This window comes from Salvelinus alpinus, chromosome 15 (genome assembly GCF_045679555.1).
Source record: "Salvelinus alpinus chromosome 15, SLU_Salpinus.1, whole genome shotgun sequence".
NCBI classification, from domain to species: domain Eukaryota; kingdom Metazoa; phylum Chordata; class Actinopteri; order Salmoniformes; family Salmonidae; genus Salvelinus; species Salvelinus alpinus.
The window spans coordinates 5655842-5672854 of record NC_092100.1 but is presented as its reverse complement, the minus strand read 5'-3'; the positions used below and the strand labels follow the sequence as shown (position 1 = coordinate 5672854).

The 17013-nt window shown below is 46.7% G+C and overlaps 1 protein-coding gene across 23 annotated transcripts in view; it reads left to right on the top strand.

Moving 5' to 3' along the window:
• LOC139539409 (kinesin-like protein KIF1A) overlaps positions 1 to 17013 on the top strand; it is a 242293-nt gene that overhangs the window by 208153 nt on the left and 17127 nt on the right. The window lies entirely within an intron of this gene.

Sequence of the window (17013 nt, the reverse complement as noted above, 5' to 3'; positions counted from 1 at the left end):
TCTCTCTCTCTCTCTCTCTCTCTCTCTCTCTCTCTGTCTCTCTGTCTCTCTCCTCCCCTGTTTTGTTCTTCTCTCTTTGTTGTTTCCTACTCTCCCTCTTTAGGAGATGTGAGGGAATGTGCTGCATCATCTCCCCCCCCCTCCTCTTCCTCCTCAATGTGTGTTTGTTGCTGAGCTGTTGTGGGTCTGAGGCATTGTGCTGTTGTTTGTCTCACGTCAGATGGCGCCACTCGTCCGTCAACCGATCTGTCTTGTAGGACGTGGAACTCATCTAAAAAAATTAATGAAAAACTAATACTAGTTCCTAATTCTGAAAATCACTCCACTCTCAGTAGCAATGGCACACCAGCTACTACGGCAAACCATGCTTGATCAGCTGAGCAAACTTGCTCCAGCTAGCAGCCATAGTGCAAGCTGGTTTGAATAGACATTACGGTAGCCAGTTTGGCACTGTGCCTCGCTACGTTGTAACATTTGGCCGACGTGATGACGTCACAGAGAGCAGCTTGGCTGTGGAACTCTGCCGACACCAATCACAGCCGGAAAAAAAATATCATGAAAACGAATGTGTGTGTTAAAACTAGAACTTCACTACACTACAGTTAGAGGGAATAGTCAGCATTGAGTGTGTTAACCAGCCCTGTCCTTCATTTAATTTGGATTGATTTTAAAACTGGTTCCCGGTAACACATTTTGAATTTCATAAATACTGATTCTACTACCACAAAGCATTGTTGCTAGATGTAGAATTAGGTAGTGAAGATTTGCTCATTAAAAAAAATCAGGTCAATATTAGCTACAGGTTTATAGTTTAGTTAAGATTAACTCTGACTCTTTTGAGGATGATATTAGAATGTTATGACAACATATTGTAGCCAGACTTGTTTTTAGCTATTCCATGATTGTTTGCGAGTTAACAGACGGATCAGTGAAGATGGCTGTCGCTCTATCTGACGTGAGACAATGGGGTCTGAGGCTGAAGTTAGGGCCGAATGCTAGGGACTGGGGAAGGCTGGGACTGCAGGGTCTGGGGCTGGCTGGGACAGCGGGGTCTGGGGACTGGGGCTGGCTTGGACTGCTGGCTCTGGGGCTGGCTGGGACTGCTGATTCTGGGGTTGCGGCTGAAAGCTAATGGTGTACGGAGGCTGCAATGCATGGCTTGCTTTGCTTCCTACAGTATGTACTGAACTTGGCTGGCTGTGTCTGAACTTGGCTGGCTGTGTCTGAACTTGGCTGGCTGTGGGGCCAGCATTTTCAGCTTCTGTCTCCTCTTTGGCCTGTGCTTCTGTACAGGAATTTTTACAAAACAAGCTACAAGCCAGAATCTAGACATTCGAGGGTCATTCACGTGTCACCTACAGTCCATACTTTAACTGTTAGTTTTGACACTGTTACTGTCACCTTACACCTGGATGAACTATGAACCTGAACCAGTAGATTATTCTGTAAGGTTAGAAATAAGACCTTTTTGATGAGGTGAAACTAGACTGAATTGTTCCCATGTTCCGTTTTCCTCTCTCTGTTGATCTTCTACTTTTCACAAACCTCTGCATTGGCCACTAGGGGGCAGTAATGATCCTGATTTTCATTTTGTGTCCTGCTTAAAGGGCTATAGCATTGATAAAAACATATTTCCCAAAAATAAACATGGAAACATTGTAAGGAGGTCCAAAAATAATTTTAAGCTTTTGTATAAAGTTATGTAATCGACATCTTTCAAAAAACACTCAAAGGCTTTAGAAAGAGACATACAATAAGCTGATAGCATCTTACTAATGAAATACATTTTTGTTGTTGATATTTCACTACTGGCTGTGTTACGCTGGAGAACCATGCTGTAAGAAAGTAATCCCAGAATACTATCTATTCGTTTCCATGAAAACAGCACAGAGAGTAGCCTCCCCAGGAGCCTAATATAGCTAGCTACCACAGGACTGTAACACAGTGTAACACTGTAACACAACAACAACTGTATCACCACATCCTTCCAAGACAGCACAAACAGATCTGGGACCAGGCTATGTCCCTCCCATCATCACATCCCAGGGAACTGAGAGTAGCTTCCTCCACCTTATGGTTTCATCTCAAATGGCCCCCTACATAGTGCACTACTTTAGACCAGAGGACTATGGCACCCTATTCCCTATATAGTGCACTACATTTGACCAGAGCCCTATGGGTAGTGCCCTAAAGAGGAAATAGGGTACCATTTGAGATGCAGACCATGAGTGTAAAAGCTCGTCCTTCCCATCAGATCCCAGCGACGGGAAGGAGCTCTCTAGGGAGCAAGGAAAACTGCGTTCCAGGAGGGATTACTCAGTATTACTGAAGACTTGACGTTCATACGTTAAACCTCGTTTTACGGTATCCTGGCTGGCAGGCTAAGTCAGTGGTTGTTTCAGACACTTAACATTCAACTGTAATCCTGTAACCATTACATCAGCAGTAGCTCTTTCCCCTAACTCAAACACTGGGTGTTCCAAATGGAACCCTATTCCCTATTATAGTGCACTACATTTGACCAGAGCCCCTATGGGTAGTGCCTTAAAGAGGGAATATGGGTGCCATTGAGGATGCAGTCTCTTTTACTAAGTCTTTCCGTTCGCTACTTGCTCTGTTGTGAAATTTTTTCAAATCTCATTTATGCCTCAGTGAAAATGAGCCAAACGACAGAAACAAACGTCTTCTCATAATGTGTCAGGAGCCCGTCTGCAAACTTCAGCGCTTTAAAGAGAAGAGACAGAAGGAGAAAATCCAACGCTAGGAAATACCTCATTTTAATGTAAATGAGAAGGGCTCGTCACTCCTATTAGGTGTGTGTGTGTGTGTGTGTGTGTGTGTGTGTGTGCGTGCGTGCGTGCGTGCGTGCGTGCGTGCGTGCGTGCGTGCGTGCGTGCAGCGAGGTCTGTAGTTAGAAGTTGAAAGGATGTAAGAGACTACCCAATGGTGGTCCCAGTGGGTAATAGCTCCTCTAGGTCCATAGACACAACTCCACTAAAACAGCACCTTCAAATACAATCTAATGTTATTTGTCACATGCTTCATAAACAACAGGTGTAGACTTAATAGTAAAATACTTCCCACGATATAACAGCTGTTCAGTACCTCTCCGTTCCTCTCTCCTCTGACAGACACACCACTAGATTTCCCACCAGGTCGTCAAAGGCCAACGGACGGCTTTCAACGTCTGAACTATATGATTTTTGCCTATTTTTAATGGCCTATAGAAACATTAGTTTCCTCTTACATTTCTCAGCTTGGATGAGCGTTTTCAGATTTAAGGTTGTGCTTGGTGGCGGGCGAGGAACATAACTGATTATAACTGGTTATAACTGGTTTCAATGTGTGATCATTTGCTCACGAGAAGACCTCATGTATCAATGTATTGACTAAGTCATGGAGGACAAGGAGAGGGGGTGGAGGAGAAGGAGAGGGGGTGGAGAAGGAAAGGTGGGTGGAGGAGAGAGGGAGAAGGAGTAGGAGAGGGGGTGGAGGAGAAGGAGAGGGGGTGGAGAAGGAGAGGGGGTGGAGGTGAAGGAGAGGAGGTGGAGGAGAAGGAGAGGAGGTGGAGGAGAAGGAGGTGGAGGTGGAGGAGAAGGAGAGGAGGTGGAGAAGGAAAGGTGGGTGGAGGAGAGAGGGAGAAGGAGTAGGAGAGGGGGAAGAGGAGAAGGAGAGGGGGTGGAGAAGGAGAGGGGGTGGAGGTGAAGGAGAGGAGGTGGAGGAGAAGGAGAGGAGGAGAAGGAGAGGTGGTGGAGGTGAAGGAGAAGGAGAGGAGGTGGAGGAGAGTGGAATATGGTTCTGTTTCATCTGAAGTTAATTGACCTCCTCACCGGAGGATGAGGACTGGGAGATGTTCTGTCTCCTACAGTGGGGATAGATGAGAACTGGGTGATGTTCTGTCTCCTACAGTGGGGATAGATGAGAACTGGGAGATGTTCTGTCTCCTACAGTGGGGATAGATGAGAACTGGGAGATGTTCTGTCTCCTACAGTGGGGATAGATGAGACCTGGGCGATGTTCTGTCTCCTACAGTGGGGATAGATGAGAACTGGGAGATGTTCTGTCTCCTACAGTGGGGATAGATGAGACCTGGGAGATGTTCTGTCTCCTACAGTGGGGATAGATGAGACCTGGGAGATGTTCTGTCTCCTACAGTGGGGATAGATGAGAACTGGGAGATGTTCTGTCTCCTACAGTGGGGATAGATGAGACCTGGGCGATGTTCTGTCTCCTACAGTGGGGATAGATGAGAACTGGGTGATGTTTCATCCCCTACAGTGGGGATAGATGACAACTGGGTGATGTTCTGTCTCCTACAGTGGGGATAGATGAGAACTGGGTGATGTTTCATCCCCTACAGTGGGGATAGATGACAACTGGGTGATGTTCTGTCTCCTACAGTGGGGATAGATGAGAACTGGGAGATGTTCTGTCTCCTACAGTGGGGATAGATGAGAACTGGGTGATGTTCTGTCTCCTACAGTGGGGATAGATGAGAACTGGGAGATGTTCTGTCTCCTACAGTGGGGATAGATGAGAACTGGGTGATGTTCTGTCTCCTACAGTGGGGATAGATGAGAACTGGGTGATGTTTCATCCCCTACAGTGGGGATAGATGACAACTGGGTGATGTTCTGTCTCCTACAGTGGGGATAGATGAGAACTGGGAGATGTTCTGTCTCCTACAGTGGGGATAGATGAGAACTGGGAGATGTTCTGTCTCCTACAGTGGGGATAGATGAGAACTGGGTGATGTTCTGTCTCCTACAGTGGGGATAGATGAGACCTGGGAGATGTTCTGTCTCCTACAGTGGGGATAGATGAGAACTGGGAGATGTTCTGTCTCCTACAGTGGGGATAGATGAGAACTGGGAGATGTTCTGTCTCCTACAGTGGGGATAGATGAGAACTGGGAGATGTTCTGTCTCCTACAGTGGGGATAGATGAGAACTGGGTGATGTTTCATCCCCTACAGTGGGGATAGATGAGACCTGGGCGATGTTCTGTCTCCTACAGTGGGGATAAATGAGAACTGGGAGATGTTCTGTCTCCTACAGTGGGGATAGATGAGAACTGGGAGATGTTTCATCCCCTACAGTGGGGATAGATGAGAACTGGGAGATGTTCTGTCTCCTACAGTGGGGATAGATGAGAACTGGGTGATGTTTCATCTCCTACAGTGGGGATAGATGAGAACTGGGAGATGTTCTGTCCCCTACAGTGGGGATAGATGAGAACTGGGAGATGTTTCATCCCCTACAGTGGGGATAGATGAGAACTGGGAGATGTTCTGTCTCCTACAGTGGGGATAGATGAGAACTGGGTGATGTTTCATCTCCTACAGTGGGGATAGATGAGAACTGGGAGATGTTCTGTCCCCTACAGTGGGGATAGATGAGAACTGGGAGATGTTTCATCTCCTACAGTGGGGATAGATGAGAACTGGGAGATGTTCTGTCTCCTACAGTGGGGATAGATGAGAACTGGGTGATGTTCTGTCTCCTACAGTGGGGATAGATGAGAACTGGGAGATGTTCTGTCTCCTACAGTGGGGATAGATGAGAACTGGGAGATGTTCTGTCTCCTACAGTGGGGATAGATGAGAACTGGGAGATGTTCTGTCTCCTACAGTGGGGATAGATGAGAACTGGGTGATGTTTCATCCCCTACAGTGGGGATAGATGAGAACTGGGTGATGTTCTGTCTCCTACAGTGGGGATAGATGAGAACTGGGTGATGTTTCATCCCCTACAGTGGGGATAGATGAGAACTGGGAGATGTTCTGTCTCCTACAGTGGGGATAGATGAGAACTGGGAGATGTTCTGTCTCCTACAGTGGGGATAGATGAGAACTGGGAGATGTTCTGTCTCCTACAGTGGGGATAGATGAGAACTGGGTGATGTTTCATCCCCTACAGTGGGGATAGATGAGACCTGGGCAATGTTCTGTCTCCTACAGTGGGGATAGATGAGAACTGGGAGATGTTCTGTCTCCTACAGTGGGGATAGATGAGAACTGGGTGATGTTCTGTCTCCTACAGTGGGGATAGATGAGAACTGGGTGATGTTTCATCCCCTACAGTGGGGATAGATGACAACTGGGTGATGTTCTGTCTCCTACAGTGGGGATAGATGAGAACTGGGAGATGTTCTGTCTCCTACAGTGGGGATAGATGAGAACTGGGAGATGTTCTGTCTCCTACAGTGGGGATAGATGAGAACTGGGAGATGTTCTGTCTCCTACAGTGGGGATAGATGAGACCTGGGTGATGTTCTGTCTCCTACAGTGGGGATAGATGAGAACTGGGAGATGTTCTGTCTCCTACAGTGGGGATAGATGAGAACTGGGAGATGTTCTGTCTCCTACAGTGGGGATAGATGAGAACTGGGTGATGTTTCATCCCCTACAGTGGGGATAGATGAGGACTGGGAGACGTTCTGTCTCCTACAGTGGGGATAAATGAGAACTGGGAGATGTTCTGTCTCCTACAGTGGGGATAGATGAGAACTGGGTGATGTTCTGTCTCCTACAGTGGGGATAGATGAGACCTGGGTGATGTTCTGTCTCCTACAGTGGGGATAGATGAGACCTGGGAGATGTTCTGTCTCCTACAGTGGGGATAGATGAGAACTGGGTGATGTTTCATCCCCTACAGTGGGGATAGATGAGAACTGGGAGATGTTCTGTCTCCTACAGTGGGGATAGATGAGAACTGGGTGATGTTTCATCCCCTACAGTGGGGATAGATGAGAACTGGGAGACGTTCTGTCTCCTACAGTGGGGATAGATGAGAACTGGGAGATGTTCTGTCTCCTACAGTGGGGATAGATGAGAACTGGGAGATGTTTCATCTCCTACAGTGGGGATAGATGAGAACTGGGAGATGTTCTGTCTCCTACAGTGGGGATATATGAGAACTGGGAGATGTTCTGTCTCCTACAGTGGGGATAGATGAGAACTGGGTGATGTTTCATCCCCTACAGTGGGGATAGATGAGACCTGGGCGATGTTCTGTCTCCTACAGTGGGGATAGATGAGAACTGGGAGATGTTCTGTCTCCTACAGTGGGGATATATGAGAACTGGGAGATCTTCTGTCTCCTACAGTGGGGATAGATGAGAACTGGGTGATGTTCCATCCCCTACAGTGGGGATAGATGAGAACTGGGAGACGTTCTGTCTCCTACAGTGGGATAGATGAGAACTGGGAGATGTTCTGTCTCCTACAGTGGGGATAGATGAGAACTGGGAGATGTTCTGTCTCCTACAGTGGGGATAGATGAGAACTGGGAGATGTTTCATCCCCTACAGTGGGGAAAGATGAGAACTGGGAGATGTTCTGTCTCCTTACAGTGGGGATAGATGAGAACTGGGTGATGTTTCATCTCCTACAGTGGGGATAGATGAGAACTGGGAGATGTTCTGTCTCCTACAGTGGGGATAGATGAGAACTGGGAGATGTTCTGTCTCCTACAGTGGGGATAGATGAGAACTGGGAGATGTTCTGTCTCCTACAGTGGGGATAGATGAGAACTGGGAGATGTTTCATCTCCTACAGTGGGGATAGATGAGAACTGGGAGATGTTCTGTCTCCTACAGTGGGGATAGATGAGAACTGGGAGATGTTTCATCTCCTACAGTGGGGATAGATGACAACTGGGAGGTGTTCTGTCTCCTACAGTGGGGATAGATGAGACCTGGGAGATGTTCTGTCTCCTACAGTGGGGATAGATGAGAACTGGGAGATGTTCTGTCTCCTACAGTGGGGATAGATGAGACCTGGGAGACGTTCTGTCTCCTACAGTGGGGATAGATGAGAACTGGGAGATGTTCTGTCTCCTACAGTGGGGATAGATGAGAACTGGGAGATGTTCTGTCTCCTACAGTGGGGATAGATGAGGACTGGGAGATGTTCTGTCTCCTACAGTGGGGATAGATGAGAACTGGGAGATGTTCTGTCTCCTACAGTGGGGATAGATGAGAACTGGGAGATGTTCTGTCTCCTACAGTGGGGATAGATGAGGACTGGGAGACGTTCTGTCTCCTACAGTGGGGATAAATGAGAACTGGGAGATGTTCTGTCTCCTACAGTGGGGATAGATGAGAACTGGGAGATGTTCTGTCTCCTACAGTGGGGATAGATGAGGACTGGGAGACGTTCTGTCTCCTACAGTGGGGATAAATGAGAACTGGGAGATGTTCTGTCTCCTACAGTGGGGATAGATGAGAACTGGGAGATGTTCTGTCTCCTACAGTGGGGATAGATGAGAACTGGGAGATGTTCTGTCTCCTACAGTGGGGATAGATGAGAACTGGGAGATGTTCTGTCTCCTACAGTGGGGATAGATGAGGACTGGGAGACGTTCTGTCTCCTACAGTGGGGATAAATGAGAACTGGGAGATGTTCTGTCTCCTACAGTGGGGATAGATGAGAACTGGGAGATGTTCTGTCTCCTACAGTGGGGATAGATGAGAACTGGGAGATGTTCTGTCTCCTACAGTGGGGATAGATGAGAACTGGGAGATGTTCTGTCTCCTACAGTGGGGATAGATGAGAACTGGGAGATGTTCTGTCTCCTACAGTGGGGATAGATGAGAACTGGGTGATGTTTCATCCCCTACAGTGGGGATAGATGAGGACTGGGAGACGTTCTGTCTCCTACAGTGGGGATAAATGAGAACTGGGAGATGTTCTGTCTCCTACAGTGGGGATAGATGAGAACTGGGTGATGTTCTGTCTCCTACAGTGGGGATAGATGAGAACTGGGAGATGTTCTGTCTCCTACAGTGGGGAAAGATGAGAACTGGGAGATGTTCCGTCTCCTACAGTGGGGATAGATGAGGACTGGGAGACGTTCTGTCTCCTACAGTGGGGATAGATGAGACCTGGGAGATGTTCTGTCTCCTACAGTGGGGATAGATGAGGACTGGGAGATGTTCTGTCTCCTACAGTGGGGATAGATGAGAACTGGGAGATGTTCTGTTTCCTACAGTGGGGATAGATGAGAACTGGGAGATGTTCTGTCTCCTACAGTGGGGATAGATGAGAACTGGGAGATGTTCTGTCTCCTACAGTGGGGATAGATGAGAACTGGGAGATGTTCTGTCTCCTACAGTGGGGATAGATGAGAACTGGGAGATGTTCTGTCTCCTACAGTGGGGATAGATGAGAACTGGGAGATGTTCTGTCTCCTACAGTGGGGATAGATGAGAACTGGGAGATGTTCTGTCTCCTACAGTGGGGATAGATGAGAACTGGGTGATGTTTCATCCCCTACAGTGGGGATAGATGAGAACTGGGAGACGTTCTGTCTCCTACAGTGGGGATAGATGAGAACTGGGAGATGTTCTGTCTCCTACAGTGGGGATAAATGAGAACTGGGAGATGTTTCATCCCCTACAGTGGGGATAGATGAGAACTGGGAGATGTTCTGTCTCCTACAGTGGGGATAGATGAGAACTTGGAGATGTTCTGTCTCCTACAGGGGGGATAGATGAGAACTGGGAGATGTTCTGTTTCCTACAGTGGGGATAGATGAGAACTGGGAGATGTTCCGTCTCCTACAGTGGGGATAGATGAGGACTGGGAGACGTTCTGTCTCCTACAGTGGGGATAGATGAGAACTGGGAGGTGTTCTGTCTCCTACAGTGGGGATAGATGAGAACTGGGAGATGTTCTGTCTCCTACAGTGGGGATAGATGAGAACTGGGAGATGTTCTGTCTCCTACAGTGGGGATAGATGAGAACTGGGAGATGTTCTGTCTCCTACAGTGGGGATAGATGAGAACTGGGAGATGTTCTGTCTCCTACAGTGGGGATAGATGAGAACTGGGAGATGTTCTGTCTCCTACAGGGGGGATAGATGAGAACTGGGAGATGTTTCCTCCCCTACAGTGGGGATAGATGAGAACTGGGAGACGTTCTGTCTCCTACAGTGGGATAGATGAGAACTGGGAGATGTTCTGTCTCCTACAGTGGGGATAGATGAGAACTGGGAGATGTTCTGTCTCCTACAGTGGGGATAGATGAGAACTGGGAGATGTTCTGTCTCCTACAGTGGGGATAGATGAGACCTGGGCGATGTTCTGTCTCCTACAGTGGGGATAGATGAGAACTGGGAGATGTTCTGTCTCCTACAGTGGGGATAGATGAGAACTGGGAGATGTTTCATCCCCTACAGTGGGGAAAGATGAGAACTGGGAGATGTTCTGTCTCCTACAGTGGGGATAGATGAGAACTGGGTGATGTTTCATCTCCTACAGTGGGGATAGATGAGAACTGGGAGATGTTCTGTCTCCTACAGTGGGGATAGATGAGAACTGGGAGATGTTCTGTCTCCTACAGTGGGGATAGATGAGAACTGGGAGATGTTCTGTCTCCTACAGTGGGGATAGATGAGAACTGGGTGATGTTTCATCCCCTACAGTGGGGATAGATGAGAACTGGGAGACGTTCTGTCTCCTACAGTGGGGATAGATGAGAACTGGGAGATGTTCTGTCTCCTACAGTGGGGATAGATGAGAACTGGGAGATGTTCTGTCTCCTACAGTGGGGATAGATGAGAACTGGGTGATGTTTCATCCCCTACAGTGGGGATAGATGAGACCTGGGCGATGTTCTGTCTCCTACAGTGGGGATAGATGAGAACTGGGAGATGTTCTGTCTCCTACAGTGGGGATAGATGAGAACTGGGAGATGTTCCGTCTCCTACAGTGGGGATAGATGAGGACTGGGAGACGTTCTGTCTCCTACAGTGGGGATAGATGAGACCTGGGAGATGTTCTGTCTCCTACAGTGGGGATAGATGACAACTGGGTGATGTTCTGTCTCCTACAGTGGGGATAGATGAGACCTGGGAGATGTTCTGTCTCCTACAGTGGGGATAGATGAGAACTGGGTGATGTTTCATCCCCTACAGTGGGGATAGATGAGAACTGGGAGATGTTCTGTCTCCTACAGTGGGGATAGATGAGAACTGGGTGATGTTCTGTCTCCTACAGTGGGGATAGATGAGAACTGGGTGATGTTTCATCCCCTACAGTGGGGATAGATGAGACCTGGGCGATGTTCTGTCTCCTACAGTGGGGATAGATGAGAACTGGGAGATGTTCTGTCTCCTACAGTGGGGATAGATGAGACCTGGGAGATGTTCTGTCTCCTACAGTGGGGATAGATGAGAACTGGGTGATGTTTCATCTCCTAAAGTGGGGATAGATGAGAACTGGGAGATGTTCTGTCTCCTACAGTGGGGATAGATGAGAACTGGGAGATGTTCTGTCTCCTACAGTGGGGATAGATGAGAACTGGGAGATGTTCTGTCTCCTACAGTGGGGATAGATGAGAACTGGGAGATGTTCTGTCTCCTACAGTGGGGATAGATGAGAACTGGGTGATGTTTCATCCCCTACAGTGGGGATAGATGAGAACTGGGAGATGTTCTGTCTCCTACAGTGGGGATAGATGAGAACTGGGAGATGTTCTGTCTCCTACAGTGGGGATAGATGAGAACTGGGAGATGTTCTGTCTCCTACAGTGGGGATAGATGAGAACTGGGAGATGTTCTGTCTCCTACAGTGGGGATAGATGAGAACTGGGTGATGTTTCATCCCCTACAGTGGGGATAGATGAGAACTGGGAGATGTTCTGTCTCCTACAGTGGGGATAGATGAGAACTGGGAGATGTTTCATCCCCTACAGTGGGGATAGATGAGAACTGGGAGATGTTCTGTCTCCTACAGTGGGGATAGATGAGACCTGGGAGATGTTCTGTCTCCTACAGTGGGGATAGATGAGACCTGGGAGATGTTCTGTCTCCTACAGTGGGGATAGATGAGACCTGGGAGATGTTCTGTCTCCTACAGTGGGGATAGATGAGAACTGGGAGATGTTCTGTCTCCTACAGTGGGGATAGATGAGAACTGGGAGATGTTCTGTCTCCTACAGTGGGGATAGATGAGACCTGGGAGATGTTCTGTCTCCTACAGTGGGGATAGATGAGAACTGGGAGATGTTCTGTCTCCTACAGTGGGGATAGATGAGACCTGGGAGATGTTCTGTCTCCTACAGTGGGGATAGATGAGAACTGGGAGATGTTCTGTCTCCTACAGTGGGGATAGATGAGAACTGGGAGATGTTCTGTCTCCTACAGTGGGGATAGATGAGACCTGGGAGATGTTCTGTCTCCTACAGTGGGGATAGATGAGAACTGGGTGATGTTTCATCCCCTACAGTGGGGATAGATGAGAACTGGGAGATGTTCTGTCTCCTACAGTGGGGATAGATGAGACCTGGGAGATGTTCTGTCTCCTACAGTGGGGATAGATGAGACCTGGGAGATGTTCTGTCTCCTACAGTGGGGATAGATGAGACCTGGGAGATGTTCTGTCTCCTACAGTGGGGATAGATGAGACCTGGGAGATGTTCTGTCTCCTACAGTGGGGATAGATGAGGACTGGGGATATAGCCGGGTTGGTTGTCCAGCAACAAAACCGAAGCGTGTGCAACTATTGGTCAAAACAGACGGGATTGGCTTAGACTGTTGACAACATGTCAACTATATTTTGTCCTCCAAATGTTTATTGAAAACATAAATAAAGTTGCACAATGAGCACTTGTTGTCTCTCAAATACATCTTTACAGTTGTTGGTTTTGCTATATTTATATTTCCACTGATGTGATATAAGTCAAAACTTCTCAGAACAAGACATGGAATCAAGAACAAGATGAAACTAGCTGAATGTAGACAGTTATGATTCTACGACATGCCAGTTTCTTGTCATTGTTGCTAGCTGTCTGGCCATCCAGAATCAGGGCAGTTTCTTGTCATTGTTGCTAGCTGTCTGGCCATCCAGAATCAGGGCAGTTTCTTGTCATTGTTGCTAGCTGTCTGGCCATCCAGAATCAGGACAGTTTATTGTCATTGTTGCTAGCTTTCAGGGCAGTTTATTGTCATTGTTGCTAGCTGTCTGGCCATCCAGAATCAGGGCAGTTTATTGTCATTGTTGCTAGCTATCTGGCCATCCAGAATCAGGGCAGTTTCTTGTCATTGTTACTAGCTATCTGGCCATCCAGAATCAGGGCAGTTTATTGTCATTGTTGCTAGCTGTCTGGCCATCCAGAATCAGGGCAGTTTCTTGTCATTGTTGCTAGCTGTCTGGCCATCCAGAATCAGGACAGTTTATTGTCATTGTTGCTAGCTTTCAGGGCAGTTTATTGTCATTGTTGCTAGCTGTCTGGCCATCCAGAATCAGGGCAGTTTATTGTCATTGTTGCTAGCTATCTGGCCATCCAGAATCAGGGCAGTTTCTTGTCATTGTTACTAGCTATCTGGCCATCCAGAATCAGGGCAGTTTATTGTCATTTTTGCTAGCTATCTGGCCATCCAGAATCAGGGCAGTTTATTGTCATTGTTGCTAGCTGTCTGGCCATCCAGAATCAGGGCAGTTTATTGTCATTGTTACTAGCTATCTGGCCATCCAGAATCAGGGCAGTTTATTGTCATTGTTGCTAGCTGTCTGGCCATCCAGAATCAGGGCAGTTTATTGTCATTGTTGCTAGCTATCTAGCCATCCAGAATCAGGGCAGTTTATTGTCATTGTTGCTAGCTATCTAGCCATCCAGAATCAGGGCAGTTTATTGTCATTGTTACTAGCTGTCTGGCCATCCAGAATCAGAGCAGTTTCTTGTCATTGTTGCTAGCTGTCTGGCCATCCAGAATCAGGGCAGTTTATTGTCATTGTTGCTAGCTGTCTGGCCATCCAGAATCAGGGCAGTTTCTTGTCATTGTTGCTAGCTGTCTGGCCATCCAGAATCAGGGCAGTTTATTGTCATTGTTGCTAGCTGTCTGGCCATCCAGAATCAGGGCAGTTTCTTGTCATTGTTGCTAGCTGTCTGGCCATCCAGAATCAGGGCAGTTTATTGTCATTGTTGCTAGCTGTCTGGCCATCCAGAATCAGGGCAGTTTATTGTCATTGTTGCTAGCTGTCTGGCCATCTAGAATCAGGGCAGTTTATTGTCATTGTTGCTAGCTGTCTGGCCATCTAGAATCAGGGCAGTTTATTGTCATTGTTGCTAGCTATCTGGCCATCCAGAATCAGGGCAGTTTATTGTCATTGTTGCTAGCTGTCTGGCCATCCAGAATCAGGGCAGTTTATTGTCATTGTTGCTAGCTGTCTGGCCATCTAGAATCAGGGCAGTTTATTGTCATTGTTGCTAGCTGTCTGGCCATCTAGAATCAGGGCAGTTTATTGTCATTGTTGCTAGCTGTCTGGCCATCTAGAATCAGGGCAGTTTATTGTCATTGTTGCTAGCTGTCTGGCCATCCAGAATCAGGGCAGTTTCTTGTCATTGTTGCTAGCTGTCTGGCCATCCAGAATCAGGGCAGTTTATTGTCATTGTTGCTAGCTGTCTGGCCATCCAGAATCAGGGCAGTTTATTGTCATTGTTGCTAGCTGTCTGGCCATCTAGAATCAGGGCAGTTTATTGTCATTGTTGCTAGCTGTCTGGCCATCTAGAATCAGGGCAGTTTATTGTCATTGTTGCTAGCTATCTGGCCATCCAGAATCAGGGCAGTTTATTGTCATTGTTGCTAGCTGTCTGGCCATCCAGAATCAGGGCAGTTTATTGTCATTGTTGCTAGCTGTCTGGCCATCTAGAATCAGGGCAGTTTATTGTCATTGTTGCTAGCTGTCTGGCCATCTAGAATCAGGGCAGTTTATTGTCATTGTTGCTAGCTGTCTGGCCATCTAGAATCAGGGCAGTTTATTGTCATTGTTGCTAGCTGTCTGGCCATCTAGAATCAGGGCAGTTTATTGTCATTGTTGCTAGCTGTCTGGCCATCCAGAATCAGGGCAGTTTATTGTCATTGTTGCTAGCTGTCTGGCCATCTAGAATCAGGGCAGTTTATTGTCATTGTTGCTAGCTATCTGGCCATCCAGAATCAGGGCAGTTTATTGTCATTGTTGCTAGCTGTCTGGCCATCTAGAATCAGGGCAGTTTATTGTCATTGTTGCTAGCTGTCTGGCCATCCAGAATCAGGGCAGTTTATTGTCATTGTTGCTAGCTGTCTGGCCATCCAGAATCAGGGCAGTTTATTGTCATTGTTGCTAGCTGTCTGGCCATCTAGAATCAGGGCAGTTTATTGTCATTGTTGCTAGCTATCTGGCCATCCAGAATCAGAGCAGTTTCTTGTCATTGTTGCTAGCTATCTGGCCATCTAGAATCAGGGCAGTTTATTGTCATTGTTGCTAGCTATCTGGCCATCCAGAATCAGGGCAGTTTATTGTCATTGTTGCTAGCTGTCTGGCCATCCAGAATCAGGGCAGTTTATTGTCATTGTTGCTAGCTGTCTGGCCATCCAGAATCAGGGCAGTTTATTGTCATTGTTGCTAGCTGTCTGGCCATCCAGAACCATAACAACACACAGACTTCCCACCGATGCACATCGTTTTCGTGACGTTGTCAGCAAACCCGTCTATAGTGGTAGATCCCAGAATTAAATAGAACATTGTGAGATACAGTATCTTCAGAAAGTATTCACACTCCTTGACTTTTTCCATCTATATCTTATCTTCTGTTGTGTTACAGCCTGAATTTAAAATGGATATAATTTCATTTTTTTTTGTCAACGGCCTACACACAATACCTGATAATGTCAAAGTGGAATTACGTTTATTTTTTTAATTACATTTTTACAAATTAATGAAAAATTGAAAAAGTGAAATGTCTTGAGTCAATAACTATTCAAACCCTTTGTTATGGAAAGCCTAAATAAGTTCAGGAGTAGAAATGTGCTTAATAAGTTGCATGGACTCAATAATAGTGTTTAACATGATTTGGACAATGCTAGTGTTTAAAATTATCTTTGAATGACTTCCTCATCTCTATACTCCACACATGCAATGATCTGTAAAGTCCCTCAGTAGAGCAGTGAATTTAAAACACAGATTCAACCACAAAGACCAGGGAGGTTTTCCAATGCCTCACAAAGAAGGGCACCTATTGGTAGATGGGTAAAAAAAAGCAGACATTGAATATCCCTTTGAGCATGGGGAAGTTATTAATTACACTTTGGATGGTGTCTCAATACACCCAGTCACTGCAAAGATACAGGCCTCCTTCCTCAGTTGCCGAAGAGGAAGGAACCCGCATAAGGATTTCACCATGAGGCCAATGGTGACTTTAAAACAATTACAGAGTTTAATGGCTGTGATAGGAGAAAACTGAGGATGGCTCAACAACATGGTAGTTACGCCACAATACTAACCTAATTGACAGAAGGAAAAGAAGGAAGCCTGTACAGAATAATACAAATATTCCAAAACATGCATCCTGTTTGCAACAAGGCACTCTGGTAATAATGCAATAAAAATGTTGCAAAGCAATTCACTTTTTGTCCTGAATACAAAGTATTACATTTGCGGCAAATCCAATACAACACATCACTGAGTACCACTCTCGATATTTTCAAGCATAGTGTTGGCTGCATCATGTTATGGGTATGCTTGTCATCATGAAGGACTGGGGAGTTTTTCAGGATAAAAAGAAACGGAAAGGAGCAAAGCACAGACGAAGTCCTAGAGTAAAACCTGGTTCAGTCTGCTTCCCAACAGACACTGAGAGATGAAGCACAGGCAACATCCTAGAGAAAAATCTGGTTCAGTCTGCTTTCCACCAGACACCTGGAGATTAATTCACCTTTCAGCAGGACAATAACCTAAAACACAAGACTAAATCTACACTTGAGTTGCTTACCAAGAAGACAGTGAATGTTCCTGAGTGGCCAAGTTACAGTTTTGACTTAAATCTACTTGAAAATCCATGGCAAGACCTGAAAATGTTGTCTACCAATCACAGAATTCCATAGAACACATCCACAGAATTCCATAGAACACATTCACAGAATTCCATAGAACACATCCACAGTATTCCATAGAACACATCCACAGTATTCCATAGAACACATCCACAGTATTCCATAGAACACATCCACAGAATTCCATAGAACACATTCA